This window comes from Puma concolor, chromosome D1 (assembly GCF_028749965.1).
Source record: "Puma concolor isolate L17-30 chromosome D1, mPumCon1.1.hap2, whole genome shotgun sequence".
NCBI lineage: Eukaryota > Metazoa > Chordata > Mammalia > Carnivora > Felidae > Puma > Puma concolor.
Window position 1 is genome coordinate 2,325,549 of NC_141676.1, and position 14,530 is coordinate 2,340,078.

Sequence of the window (14,530 nt, forward strand, 5' to 3'; positions counted from 1 at the left end):
AGCATGTCCCAAACATTGCACGCGGTTTTATTTGCTAAATCTGGCAAGTGTACTGGGAAAGAAAGAGGTCCAAGTGCATCCACACTCCTACCTGCAAAGCAGGTGCCGGAAGAGAAAAAGCTGAAGGACATTTCCCACCTCGTCCAACCGGGCTTGAGATGTTGGAAGGAGATACTCTGGCGGCAAAGACCCAGAAAATTTGGCACCCCCCTCCGCAGACGCGCACAGCCACGCAGGACCTCCTCCCCACTCTGGGCAGTGGTGCTTGAAGGTATAAATCAGGGTACTTGTCAGGTAGTAAGCCCTTACGGAACACTTTTCTTACTTGTGAGCGGACGACTGAATCTAAAGCGGCGTGAGGCAGACAGGCCACTGCCCTTTTTCATATTCTGACTTTTGTACCATATGCATCAAACTTTAAAACGTCACTTGAGGGGGCGCCCTGGGGGGGCCTCATGGGTTAAGGGTCTGACTTCAGCCCAGGTCACAATCTCGTGGTCCGTGGGTTCGAGCCCTGCGTCGGGCTCCGTGCTGATGGCTCGGAGCCTGGAGCCCGCTTCGGATTCTGTGTCTCTCTCTCTCTCTCTGCCCCTCCTCCACTCATGCTGTGTCTCTCTCTGTCTCTCAAATATAAATAAAAGTTAAAAAACTAAAAAAAAGAATCACTTTAAATAACTTGGGGGTAACCAATGGGAGATAACAATGAACAGCACATTTGTGGCATGAATTTACAAAGGAAAGCTGGAAAGGGACACACCAGGGCATGGGGACAAAATAAGCAGATGTCGAATAAAACCCAAGCAAAATCATTAGAAGAATCACATATTTCACTTACGAAGGGTGAGGAGCAGCCGTATTTGAGATGTAAATCTTTTTACCTCTTTCGGTGCATGTAGCTTCAAGGCTCAGCAAGTGAAGGGGATGGGATCTAGAATACCCCGAGAACATCTCGATCTAGAATACGCCAAGAGCTTCTCGATCTAGAATACGCCAAGAACATCTCGATCTAGAATACGCCAAGAGCTTCTCGATCTAGAATACGCCAAGGGCTTCTAGATCTAGAATACGCCAAGGGCTTCTTGATCTAGAATATGCCAAGAGCTTCTCAATCTAGAATATGCCAAGAACATCTTGGTCTAGAATACGCCAAGAGCTTCTCGATCTAGAATACTCCAAGAGCTTCTCGATCTAGAATACGCCAAGAGCTTCTCGATCTAGAATACGCCAAGAGCTTCTCGATCTAGAATACGCCAAGAACATCTCCCATTCGGGATTAACACACCCCTGATCGCAGCGTTCATGTGTGTCCCCGTGAGTGACCATGCCATTCTCCCAGCTGCTCAGCCAGAACCTCTACAGTAATTCTTTATTTTATTTTATTTTTTTAGTTTACTTATTTATTTGGAAAGAGAGAGACAGCGCAAGTGGGGGAGGGGCAGAGAGTGAGGGAGAGAGAGGATTCCAAGCAGGCTCCGAACTCTCAGTGCGGCACCCCACGCGGGGCTCGGACTCATGAACCATGAGATCATGACCTGAGCTAAGACCAAGAGTCGGACATGCCACCGACTGAGTCCCCTGGGCACCCCCTGCACCCCTGAAGTCATTGTTGATGCTTCACGTCCACGGCCCACATAAAAGATTGGCAAATTCTGTCGATTCTACCCGCTAACAACATCCAGAGTCCAAGTACGTCCCACATGCCGCTGCTCTCCCAGAGGCCATGCCTCCACCGCCTCCTCTGGGCTTGGCGACAAGCTGCCCCCTCCCACCCAGCGGCCCGTGCGGTCGTTGGGACACAGGTGCCATCACGGCACTCGTGGCTTAGGAGACACTCACTGCAGCCTCACCGACACACCTCCCAGCCACCAAGATGGTTATTAGAAAACAAAAACCCCAGGAGACAAGCGTTGGCGACAGCATGGGCAAGTCGGACGCTTCGTGCACAGAATCACCACGTGAGCAGCTGTCCTGCCTCTGGTGCTCGCCCGGAGGCACCACAAGCAGGGAAACGTGTGCACACGGCCTCCACACCGCCCGTGTCCATCGCCTGCTGATGGGGTCCATCCACACAAGGCAATAGTAGTGAGCCCCAGGGAGGAGATTCTGGCACCTGCTTACAGCCCTGGGGACATGACGCTGAGGGAACCGGGCCAGTCACAAGAGCAGATGCTGCGAGATCCCACTCCTATGAGGTCCGTGGAGTCGTCAGACCTGTAGAGACAGACACTGGATGGGCGCTGGGGCGGGGGGAGGGGCCGGGGGTCCGTGTGTCGTGGGAACAGAAGTTCAGTCGGGGACGATGGGCAGCTCTAGAGACATGTTGGTGACGGTTGCGAAATAAAGGGAACGCACCTCATGCAGGTGAGCCGGGCACTTAGACACGGTTAAGACGGTAAAATCCGTGCCGTGTATATTTTATCACAAGAAACAAAACAGTCCCCCGTGGCCCCTCATCCCACAAGGAGACATACAGTCTCAACTGGGTCTTTGCCTATGTGACCTGCCCGGCTGCCGCCTCTGTGATGCATGCTCCCTGCACTGTCCCCCTCACTCCCCTGCTCTGCACGCTGCTCTGACTCACTCCCAACCCGGGGCCTTTGCACGTGCCAGTCCTGCTGCCCGGGACACGGGGGCCCCAGACAGCTGCTTGCCGACTGGCTTCCTCACGGCGCTCAAGTCTGTGCTGAAACTTTCTTTGGTACGGGGCCTTCCCTGACCGTACGGCCCTACCCCCCACCACTCTGCCCTACTCGCCCCTGGGAGCTCCTATCACCCCCACCTAGTGTCTGTCTGTCTGTCCGTGAATCGTCTGTCCGCAGCCGGACCGCCCGCTCTGCCGGGGCAGGGACTTTGTTCCCTGCTGAGTCTTGGCACACTGTCCCCCAAGACGGTCAGCAGGTACTTGGTGAACAAATGAATGAGTGAATGACTGACAGAGATGAACAGAAGGGAGAAACACAGGTCGTTGAGAACATCGTGGATCGGTGTGCAAACTCACGGGGAGATTTCTTCGGAATCGGGTGGACTGTAGATTCCACCGGCTTCGGGGAGCAAGGGGAACGTGAGAAAGCTATTGCTCGACACCTGCCAAGTGGAGAGGCACGCCCGCGTCTCTGGGGCGGCTTGTGGGGGGCCGGGCCCCCTCACTCACTGCTGGGGGCGCGTCCCGTCGGCAGGGCTCTGGGGGGCGCTTTAATTGCGATCCCTCCTCCCGTATTCTAGTTCGTCTTCTCACTGGACGAGGTTCTGTTCCCGTACGAGACCCTTCAGCGAGGGCCTGCTGGCGACAAACTCTGATGTCTGTCTGACGATGTGCATATTTGGCCCACCCTTAAAAAAGAATCTTCACTAACAGCTCACGTGCCGTGAAAGCGTCCCACTTACAGTGTGTAACCCGGTGGTGTTTGACGTGTTCACGGAACTTGTCACCAGCACCGCTGTGATGAACCCGGAAAGAACCCGGTCGCCACGAGCCCTCACTCTCCCTGCCCTCCCCTACCTCCCGTCTCTGTGGATCTTCGTCTCACAGACATTTTTATGTAGGTAGAATCACGCGGCCCATGGCCTTCGGGGACTGGCTCCTCTCACCGAGTGTGTCTTCAAGGTCCATCCATGTGGTGCGAAGATCAGCAATTGTTTCCCTGTTACTGCTGAATGACGCCCCCTTGCACGGAGGGACCCCATTTTGTTTGTCCGTTCGCTTTTTGATGCTCACTGCTCCCAGGGTAGACGCATAAGCTCCCTCCCCTCGGGCTAGACCGGATCGACCTTCGGCTGACCTTGGGTGCCGTGGGGTGAAGATGGCTGGAGGCCGGGTCCCAGAATCCCTGCCCGGAGGAGAAGCACTGAGACCCTTAGACACTCAGCCAGCACACTGGTGTTGGGGTGAGCCGTGGACACGGCGGGCTGGCCGCTAAAGCAGCTGGTGCCTCCTGGACCGATACACGCGGGGACACACCCTGGGGGGGAAACGGAGGCACTGAAGCTTGGTTTTATCACGTGAGCCCAGAAGCCAGCCAGACCTCAGGCTTCCAGCTCAGTCAGATGAAAAAAATCGCCTGCCCTTTTTTGTTCTACACGTTTTCCTTGAGCTTTTCTTTATCACCCGGGAACCAGCTAACCCTACGCGATACAAGGTACGATCTGCCATGGCCAACTAGGAAATCACATTCGGGAAAGATAACGCAACACCCGGGGAGGAAAGCCAGGCGCATAAGACGTGGGAGACTCACAGGAAGAAAACCGCGAGCTTCTACCGGCACACCAAAGAGGATCCGGACGCGCGGACGGGACAGCGCGGCCCGGCCCGAGAGGACAACGCACGGGGTGTCTACTCTGCCAACAGGCTCCTCCACAAGGTGTGCAGACAATAGCCTTTCCTGACAGCCGGCAGCCCGCCCCGGCCCCGGCTTCTCCCCTTCCCAGCATGGCCCAGTGGCATGGTCCCGGCACATCACAGGCATTAGGCTTGGGGTACAGCTCGTCTGGACAGGAGGTCAGGACCCTTGTCATCCTGCACTCTTTCTCCCTTCTGGATACTCCTCTGGGTGTGGCTTGCGGGAGGTTTATACCCACCCTGCCCTTCCAGGGTGGACGTATGACCAAAGCCTGGCTGAAAAGTCCCAGGGAAAGCTCAGCAAGACAGGCCAGGGAGACTTACTTCCAGGACACGGCTGCTGGACAGCCGCTCCCTCCATGAGGATACCAGCCTCTTCGATGACAGTGTGAGCTGCTGGCAACGATCGAGGTGAAGGGGACACTGCTTGAGACCGAAGCCGTCACAGAAGAACCTGGGGTGGGGAAGGAGGAAGAGAAAGAGAGAGATTGAGATTCACCACAGCGCTGCTTGAACCAGCTAGGCCTGAACTCCACCTGAGGACTCATTAGTTGAGAGGCCAGTAAATCTCACTGTTGTTTAATCTAGTTGATAATTAAAGATGATTCTTTAGAGCAGACAAGGTCTGGGACACAATCACGTGACTTGTTGGGGATATTTAACCTTTTCCTTGTCTGTGTACGTGAACCCTAATTTTGCGCTTGGACTTAGTCTCAGATGTGCTTTTCCAAACACCCAGCTTTAGAGCGTGAGGATCGCATGCGTTCATCCACTCCCTCGTTCTCGTTCTTTCCAAGAGCCCCCCTCCGCGAGGGTTCGTGCGGTGGGGTGGGTCGAAGTCAAGAGGACCCACGTCTGAGTCCTAACTCAGGCACACTCTAGTTGTGAGGCCTTGAACCACTCAGGTCCCCTCCTCCAGTCTCTGTTCTGCCAGCTGCGAAAGCGGGTGTGACCCAGCGAGCGGGACCTGCGGGGTTTTGTTCCGGAAGGGTCCTGATAGAGCCGTGCGTCTCCACGTCTTTGCCATCAGCACCGTGAGCCCGTGCAGGTTCCCCAGAGCGGAAGCCAGCCTGGCCGAGAGGGCCGTCTCTGCCCCACACCCCAGCCGCCAGGACAGCCGACTTGCACAGAAGGAACGTTCTGCCGTCTCCGCGTCCCTCTCCCACACCCGCCCTCCAGGTCCTCTGGCTAAAGTTTGGGAGCACCGACGTGGACCGGGTGCCATAGGTCGGTGCTCGGCACGAAGAGATACGAGGCGTTGCCCCTGCCTCCCCTGAACTCAGCGAGTGTCTAAGGGAGGTTTTGGGGTGCAGGGGGTGCTGGCGTGAGGCTCAGAGAGGTTCGTGGGTTCCCACCCCGTGTTCCATGTGGCGGGAGAGAAACAAATCACTGCCCAAGTGTCCACTACAAGGCGCGTCTCACCTGACTGGCGAAAAGTCCTCCTGGGGAAGAAAGAGCCGAGGGGGGTTTAAACCAGGACTAGAGCGCCACCAGAATCCAGGCGGGGCGGGGTCGCTGGGGCTCAGAGAGGACGAGAGCCACCCACGTCCAGAGATCAGCAGCACGTGGGGTCTCCCGACCTTCCGTGTGGTCTCCCCCCATTAACGCCTGTGCCTCAGAAAGGGCGATCTGTCAGGTGCCCCATTGGCCGAGGGCCGTCCTTTTCCTGGGTGGCCAGGCGGCTAGGCCTGCAGGTGGCAGAAAGAGCCAACGTCCTGGGGCTGGGGACGCGGGCTCTCCAAGGAAGCCTCTGATTCTGGTCGTCTCTCCCCTTGGCCAAGCTCCCCCAGCTGTTCTCGGCTGATGGCCTCCAAGCCTGTCCCTAGAGGCTGCTCGGAGCTTGCTTTCTCGGAACAGAACGTGGATGCGGGATGTAGGGGGAGGTGTGGACGGTGTAAAGTCGCCCGTGGCACCCCAGAGGGCCCCATTTGGAAGCTCCCAGCCCTGCCCCGGCACAGGCCGCCCATTCCCTTTCCTCTCGGAGGCTCCGGGGAGCACCTCCTGGCGTGATTCAAGATGGGGCTACCGAAACCTTCCAGGAGGTCCAGCGGGGGCAGTGGAGTTTTGTTCCAGAAGGTTTGTCCAGACAATGGCTCCTGGTCGTGGTGCAGAGTGGTGTTAGGATCTGCCACATGAACAGGGGGTGGCTAGGAAGCAGCTCTCTGGGCTTGGAAAACCCCAGGCCGCTGGGCCACCACCTGGGGGGTGGGGCTCGGGGAAGTCTGAGACCACCTGCATGCGCCCCCCCCCCCCCCCCCCCCCGCCATGGCCTCCGTGGTCTGGGGAACTTCCCTTCCCTGGGGCCAGGAAGTCACCCGTGGTCTGGACATGTCTGAAAGGGCAGAGGGGCACATTCTCCAGTTGGGTGTCACTCAGCCCCTGCCCCCTGTGTGTCCAGGGACGTCAGGTGAGCATGGCCCTTGGTGCCCTGAGTGGTATGCGTGGAGAAGCATTCCTGAGCCTGGGGCCCCAAGCGGTCTCAGAGCATGGATGAGGTGGAAACTCTGGCTTCCTGGGTACCACAAAGTAAGGTGAGGGTCAAGGAGCCCTCGCAGCCAGGAATGAGAGGTGATGGAACTAGGGGCCTCCTCCCCAGAGGAGCTGCTGGCAGGGACCCCTGAAGGGGAGGGGTGGGAGCTCATGGAAGTCACACAGCAAGTGCCCACAGCCAGACCACAGACCACAGCAGCGGCACTGGCCAAGGGTGGGATGGTGTCCTCACCCTGGACAGTCAGGTAAGGAGCCATCTCTTCTCCCCGCCTCCACCCTATGCACATTGGAGCACCCAGTGCAGCCAAGACGATGGGGCGTGATATAAACAAACCCTTCTGCCCTCCTCACTCAGCTGCTCCCCTGGCAGAAGTCAGGGCTGGGCAGTGGGAAGGGGACATAGAAGGAGAAGGTCTTTGAATCAAATGTGACATCCACTCACCCACCCACCCATCCATGCACCGTCCACCATCCACCCATCCGCCCATCCACCCATCCATTCATCCATCCATCTGCCCACTCAACCATCCATCCATCCATCCATCCATCCATCCATCTGTCCATCCATCCATTTATCCATCCATCCACCCGTCCACCCATCCACCTATCTGCCCACTCAACCATCCATCCATCCATCCATCCATCCATCCATCCATCTGTCCATCCATCCATTTATCCATCCATCCACCCGTCCACCCATCCACCCATCTGCCCACTCAACCATCCATCCATCCATCCATCCATCCATCCATCCATCCATCCATCTGTCCATCCATCCATTTATCCATCCATCCACCCGTCCACCCATCCACCCATCTGCCCACTCAACCATCCATCCATCCATCCATCCATCCATCCATCCATCTGTCCATCCATCCATTTATCCATCCATCCACCCATCCACCCATCCACCCATCTGCCCACTCAACCATCCATCCATCCATCCATCCATCCATCCATCTGTCCATCCATCCATTTATCCATCCATCCACCCGTCCACCCATCCACCCATCTGCCCACTCACCCACCCACCCATCCATCCATCTGCCCACTCACCACCCACCCACCCATCCATCCACACATCCACTCATTCATCCACCCACCTATCCATCCATCCACCATCCATCCATTTATCCACCCATCCATCGATCCAAACATCTCCCCTTCTCTCCATTCACCCACCCATCCAAACATCCATTTATCCCTTTCTTACTTTGCCTGAGCAAAAGTCAGGGCTAACGTAGTGGGAGAGGGGTACTAAGGGAGAAAGGCCTGAATTAAACAGGGTATTAACAATCCTGAAACAAACAGGACCAAGCTGCAGAAAAAATAATGAGGCTGCCTCATCCCTAATAAAAGAATAAGTTGCCAGCCCTGTCCTGAGAACCCTCTACATGTTACCCCCTCAGTCTGCACTGCAATCATGGAAGAAGGAGGAGTTACAGTTATCCCTGCTCAGAGGACACACACACGGAGGCACCTGGGGCCATACGCCTAAGGCTCAATCCCAGGCAGTTGACTGGCCCCAGTATCCTCTCCACAGTAACCGGAAGTATCTCGACAGCAATAGAATCGGGTGAGCTCTCCCCCAGACTCCCTGCTGTTCAACGAGAAAGAGCAGGGGTGAGACAGGGTCTGACAGCATAGTCAGAAGCAACTACTGGGAAAACGATCCACATTTGTATCCCCGTGAGTCCAGAGTCCTCAATAATAGGTTCCATACACACATACCCAGAAATCCGGCTTGCCTGTGTTCTCCAGAGCAGCGTGACTATCAGCATCCAACATGCGATGAATCATAACCACTCAAGAGTGGGTTTCTCCTATTAAATACACAACAATTAGTGATCCTAATAGTCCATTACAATTTAATTGGATGCTGTACATTGCTTTGTTAAAAGCCAGTTGAGGGATTAGGGTAAATAACAATAAACCCAGCCTCCAGATGACTTTCCTATTCCTGGAGAATTGGTCCTCATCCTTGGCTGGGTTACTGTCTGTAACACAGTACGGGCAGCTCAGACCCCAGGGGCAGTCATTCCCCAGGAGTGACTTCAGGTATCATGATGCTCTGACCTGGGCAGGAGCAGTGAGGGAGATTGCAGGAAGGCTCAACTGGGGCCATTCTGCTACTCCCAGGGTTTCCTAGCCAAACTACAATTTCAAGTGCAGTGCACCCCTCCCCAACTGATGCAGGATGCCACAGCAGCTCTGGGTGCAGTCACTGGTCCCAGCCCAACCTGGGTCTGTGTACTTGAGTGCGGGCTGTTCAGGAATATAGAGGCTGGGCTAGAGATGATCTGAGGGTGCTACTTCCTAGTTTTTAGTTTCATTCATCCATCCATCCAACCATCCAACCATCCATCCATCATCCATCCATCCAACCATCCATCATCCATCCATCCATCCATCCATCACCATCTATCCATCACTCCATCCATCCATCCATCCATCCAACCATCCATCCATCCACCCAACCATCCATCCATCCATCCATCCATCATCTATCCATCCATCCAACATCTATCCATCATCCATCCATCCATCCATCTATCTAGCCATCCAGCCAGCCATTCCCACATCCATCCATCCATCCATCCATCCATCCATCTCTCCATCCATCCATCCATCCTTCCATCCATCATCCATCCATCCATCTCCTCAACCAACCATCTATCCATCCAACTATCCCTCCAACCAACCATCCATCCATCACCTATCCATCCAACCATCCATCATCCATCCATCTATCCAACCATCCATCCATCCATCCATCCATCATCCATCCATCTATCCACCCAACCATCCATCCATCCATCCAACCATCCAACCATCCAACCATCCATCCATCATCCATCCATCCATCACCATCTATCCATCTCTCCATCCATCCATCCATCCATCTATCCATCCAGCCAGCCAGCCAGCCATTCCCACATCCATCCATCCATCCATCTATCCATCCATCCATCCATCCATCCATCTCTCCATCCATCCATCCATCTATCCATCCATCCATCCATCCATCCATCTATCCATCCAGCCAGCCAGCCATTCCCACATCCATCCATCCATCCATCTATCCATCTCTCCATCCATCCATCCATCATCCATCCATCCAACCATCCATCATCCATCCATCCATCTCCTCAACCAACCATCTGTCCATCCAACTATCCCTCCAACCAACGATCCATCCATCAGTCATCTACCCATTTATTCCTCCATTCTTCACTCATCTGTTAAATACTGAGGTCATGCTGTGTAAGTATACAGGTTTTTAGTCAAACTGCGTGTATCTGAAGCTGGCTCAAATAGGCTCTGTGACCTTGAACAAGTTACTTAACTTCCTATGTGGCACAGTGTCTTCATCCACAAAATGGGGAAAATAACAGGCTCAGAAACTCACCTTGTGGGTAATTCATGCTCAAGAAACTGTCATTATCACCAAATCTTTACCAAGAGTTGTTGGGAGCCAGATGCTATGGTTTTAAAGAGAGGTGCAGAGAATGTTCTGAGGTGCAGAGAATGTTCTGAGGTGCAGAGGAGTTTCTGGGGGCGGCTTCACGGAGCGGCAGGGTGCTCGGGGACCATGTCATACTCAAGTTTCTCAGACGTGGGGAGAAAGGGAGATTAGCTTTGGAACCTGGCAATTACACGTCTTATGCTACTTGGAAACAAAGACAACACTGTCATCGATTCCTATGTCATCTGTTAAAGTCACTGCTCCCCTGCTCGTTTTTACGCAAAGCGCGACACCACAGGAAGCTGAAGAGATCCTGCATAAGATCCTGGATTAACGTGTCGAAAGTGACTTGGCGTTTTGAACCAAAACCAGTTGATTTCCTGAATTTTGGTGACGAGAAAAACCCTCAGTTTCCATGTCTCCAAAAGAGGTCAGACCCAGGCGACGGTCAAGATGGCCACACACGCCGGCCGAAGTTGGGGTGCATCCAGGCTGCCCCACCTCCGAGGCTGCCTGTTTATGGACGATGTTGACTCTGCAAGTGCAGCGCTTGAGGGAAAGGGGATAACTTAGGAGGAAAATGGCTGATTTAAAAATAAAAACCATGCCGTGTAGTAGTCAAGCTGACTTGACTAGTGGTATTGAAGCCTGCCCGTTTGCTCCCTGCCTGCCGTGGGGGTGAGCCGGCCGGCCGGTCCGAGGTCAGGAGTAAAGAGCGGGACAGCAGTGGGTACTGGTCTGTCCCCAGCACGGTGTGGATCCCAGAGTGCCGTGGGCCAGCGTGTTGGGCGAGATCCCAATCTCAGCGCACGACAACCTTTGTGGGATGCTCCAGCGGGATGGAGGCCTGAATTTTAATGAAAACGTCTGCGGAACGCAGCTGAGAAATCATTGGCTTCTCTTCCTTTCAGTGTCCTTTCTGAAGGAGGATGGAATGATGGAGAAGGGGGAACTTGGAGCCCTGGCCCAGCTTGGGCAGCTCACGTCAGCTCTCTGAGGTTCTCTCTGCGCATCAGTCCTGGGCTCCAGTCCTCCCTCCCTGCCACACACACACACACACACACACACTCCTCATCTCCATCTGTACCCTTATGCCAGTACGTATGTCTATCTCTATCCTTATGTCTCTCTGTCCCCATCTCTGTCCCCATCTCTGTGAAAAAGCACGTGCAAGGCATTTTGTCAGAGCTTTGCCGCACTAGGCGTTGGCACGAACCAGAGGCTCTGGAACCTGACGTGCACGAGAATCATCCGGAAGGCTTGTTGAAACACCAAGTGCTGCCCCTCCCCCAACGCCCAGCATTTCTGAGCAGCAAGAGATCCCCCTTCTAACTAAAGTTCCCAAGGCGATGCCGATGCTGCCGGCCCGGGGACCCCACTTTGGGCGTCCCCGGCATAGGCGTTTCCTATTGATATCTGAGTTGGTCTTTGCAGGTTATGCTTCCTATGGGTCTCCGCCACAAAGCAGGATCTATTTTGTAAAGATTTAGAGATTTCTAAAAAGTGTCTTTGTAAATGCATCATTGTGGCACGAAAGAACAAGTGTATTGTCATGTTTAGTTAACGGATGGACCTAATATATTGACCCAAAGTGTATTTAAGGTGCTCAGAGAGAGGGTAGAAAGTTCTAGAACTTCCCTTCCCCCAAGCCGGCCCAGATCGGGGCCCCTCAGTAGCCTGTTCCATGATCCTTTGAGGCCGTGGGGGATCCCTGTCCCTGGCCAGCTCAAGCCTTAGCAGGTACCCATTTGCCAAAGCCCCGTGTCTGCGCCCTGACGGCGGTCCCTGGCGCGTTGTCTGAAAATGGGCCGCGGTCCTCTCTTCCTCCCCTCCCCCTCTTCCCGGGGAAATTTAGACAAAAGCTGGCAGCTGTTCCAATTGGCCAGGAGCAGGAAGCTGGGCGTCTAGGAGGGGGCACTCTTCAGAAAGACGGATGACTGGAGCTCGTTTCTCCAAACAAAACAGATTATATAACCCTGACCCCCACCGTCCACAGGGCGCCACCGAATTCAGAAATTCAGACCTGCTTCATCTCGTCTTTGCCATACTGCCTGCTTCGTCCTAAGCAAGGATTTCACACTGGTTTTTACTCGCGACAGCCGTCGCATCCCACAGCTGTTGACTTGGGGGTGCCCTGCCGCGGTAGGCCGTTGGGGAGCAGGCGCTGCTTGGGAAAAGAGCGAGAGTGGGGAGCGGATGGAGAACAGAGGTTGGGGCCCCCATCCCAGCTCCCTCTGGTGTCTTCCTGGTCTGCATTTCCCAGAAGGCCTTGCAGCAAGTGGTCCAGTTGGGATTCGTCTAATTGAAAGTGCGCAGAAGGCAGGGGGACAGCTACCGCTGGTGACTTCTGGGAGCTGTCGCTAGACTCTCTTCTGGTGGCCGTGGTGGCCGGCCTCTGGAGCCGGAGGATGAAGCTCGCAGCTTCCCGGTTGAGCAGGTGACTTTGGGTCAGCAAAGAGCAAGGGGCTTCGTTGGCTCAGTTTTGCTTTCAAAGTCGCTCCCGAATCTGCAGCTCAGAACCCGTTTCCTCAGCCTCGCTAACGCTCCCACTCGCCCTGGGGTAACCCACGGTGAACCCTTTCTGTTCTAACCGGCTGGCGCGGACCCTGTTTTCCGCAACCGAGCCCCGACAGGTGTCACGCAGGGAGGGGCGCATCTTCTGGGAGAAGGGCTTTCATTTTCATCAGCTTCTCGCAGGGGCCATGACCCAAGAAAGCCCGGAGGCCTCACCCATTTGTGATCCGTGGGAAGTTCTGCTGGGTCAAGGCGGGCGTCCGGGGAGGCTTGAGGAGAATGCTTCTAGAAAGCTCTGCTAATTTGTGCCCGGCCCATCTGGACTTTCAGATCCGGGGTCTAATTAACGCACTTGCCCGCAGCCATTTCACCTTCAATTCAGTTCCACAAATTCGGTGATTTGTTTAAGACACACGCACAGCGTAAGCCTCACCGGGTACTGTGCTAGGAGTTGGGGAAGCAGACGCGCCTGCCGCAGGTCCTGCCTGGGGACTCCACCTCTGCCTACGGAGGAGAGTCCCCAGGAAACGAACCGTGGCTGTATGGGGCCATTACGGCCACAGAGACGCGTGCAGCCACCGGTGGAGGGAGCAGAGGATGAGAAAGCACCCCAGAAAATGCCTGTGAACACCCACCGTGGCGGGCGGAGAAATGGCCACAAATTCTGTCCCTCCCCCAGGGGGCAGAGCCCACGTCTCCGTCCCTTGAACACGGGTCGGTCCTGTGATGAGCCGGGGACAACGGCAAGCGTGACCCGAGCCGGGGCTCCAAAGCGCCTGTGCACCGGCTCGTCTCTGGAAAGGCCGCAGCCACCGGCGCGTAGACGGTGGGCACACCCGGGTTGGTGGAGGCACCGGGCCCGTAACCCCGTTAACTCCAGCCGCCTGTCGGCCAGTCCAAACGCGGGTGGGTGTGGACCCACTGGGCAGCAGCCGCCCTCGGACAGGGAGTGAAGCCCGTGGGGCCCAGCCTGCGGTTGGGGCACCTGGTCACGAGGTGATGAACCGTTGTTCTTTTAAACCACCGAGTGGTGGGGCCGTTACGCCTCCCCTGTGCCCAGATGGCTGCCAGGCAGAATTGCAGTGGCAACGGGCAGAATATTCTCCCGCTTTGAGCTGAGGCATCACACCCGAAATGGCATTTGCGTTCGGAGCAGGGCCCCGACCGCCTGTGTGGCGTCAGTCTTCTGGAACTTTCTTCCCGGTCTAAAAGAGGGTAACAGTGGCTGATGGTCCCAGTGCTGTGCAGATTAAGTCCTTTGGCACAAAAAGCCGTGCTCCGAGCAAACTGAGAGGCTGCCTGGTCTGACGGACTGTCCATCACGGTCAAGGACGGGGGCGCGGGGGATGAGGCACGGGCGTGGTAGGCACTGACTCTTCGTTTGAGTTCTAGCCCCACCTTTCAGCGTGGACATGACCTTGGGGAAGTCCGGGCACCTGTCAGAGCTGTCACCTGTCATTTGCCGGCTGGCCACCCGGGCTGACAACGTCAGGTCCCCGGTAACCAGGGGGTGGGAGGCAAGGGCTCGGTGCGCACACGAGCCTGCACCCTCTTGCTCCAGGCTGACTCTCTCCGAGAGAAAACGGGCGGAGGAGTGACCTCGAGCCTTAGTCACGGCAGGGGCCACGCCTCCAACAAGCTGGGTGACGCCACGGATGGGCCTGGAGGGCGCTGCGCTAAGATAACTGAGCCGGACGCAGAAGGACCGACGCCCCACCCTCTCA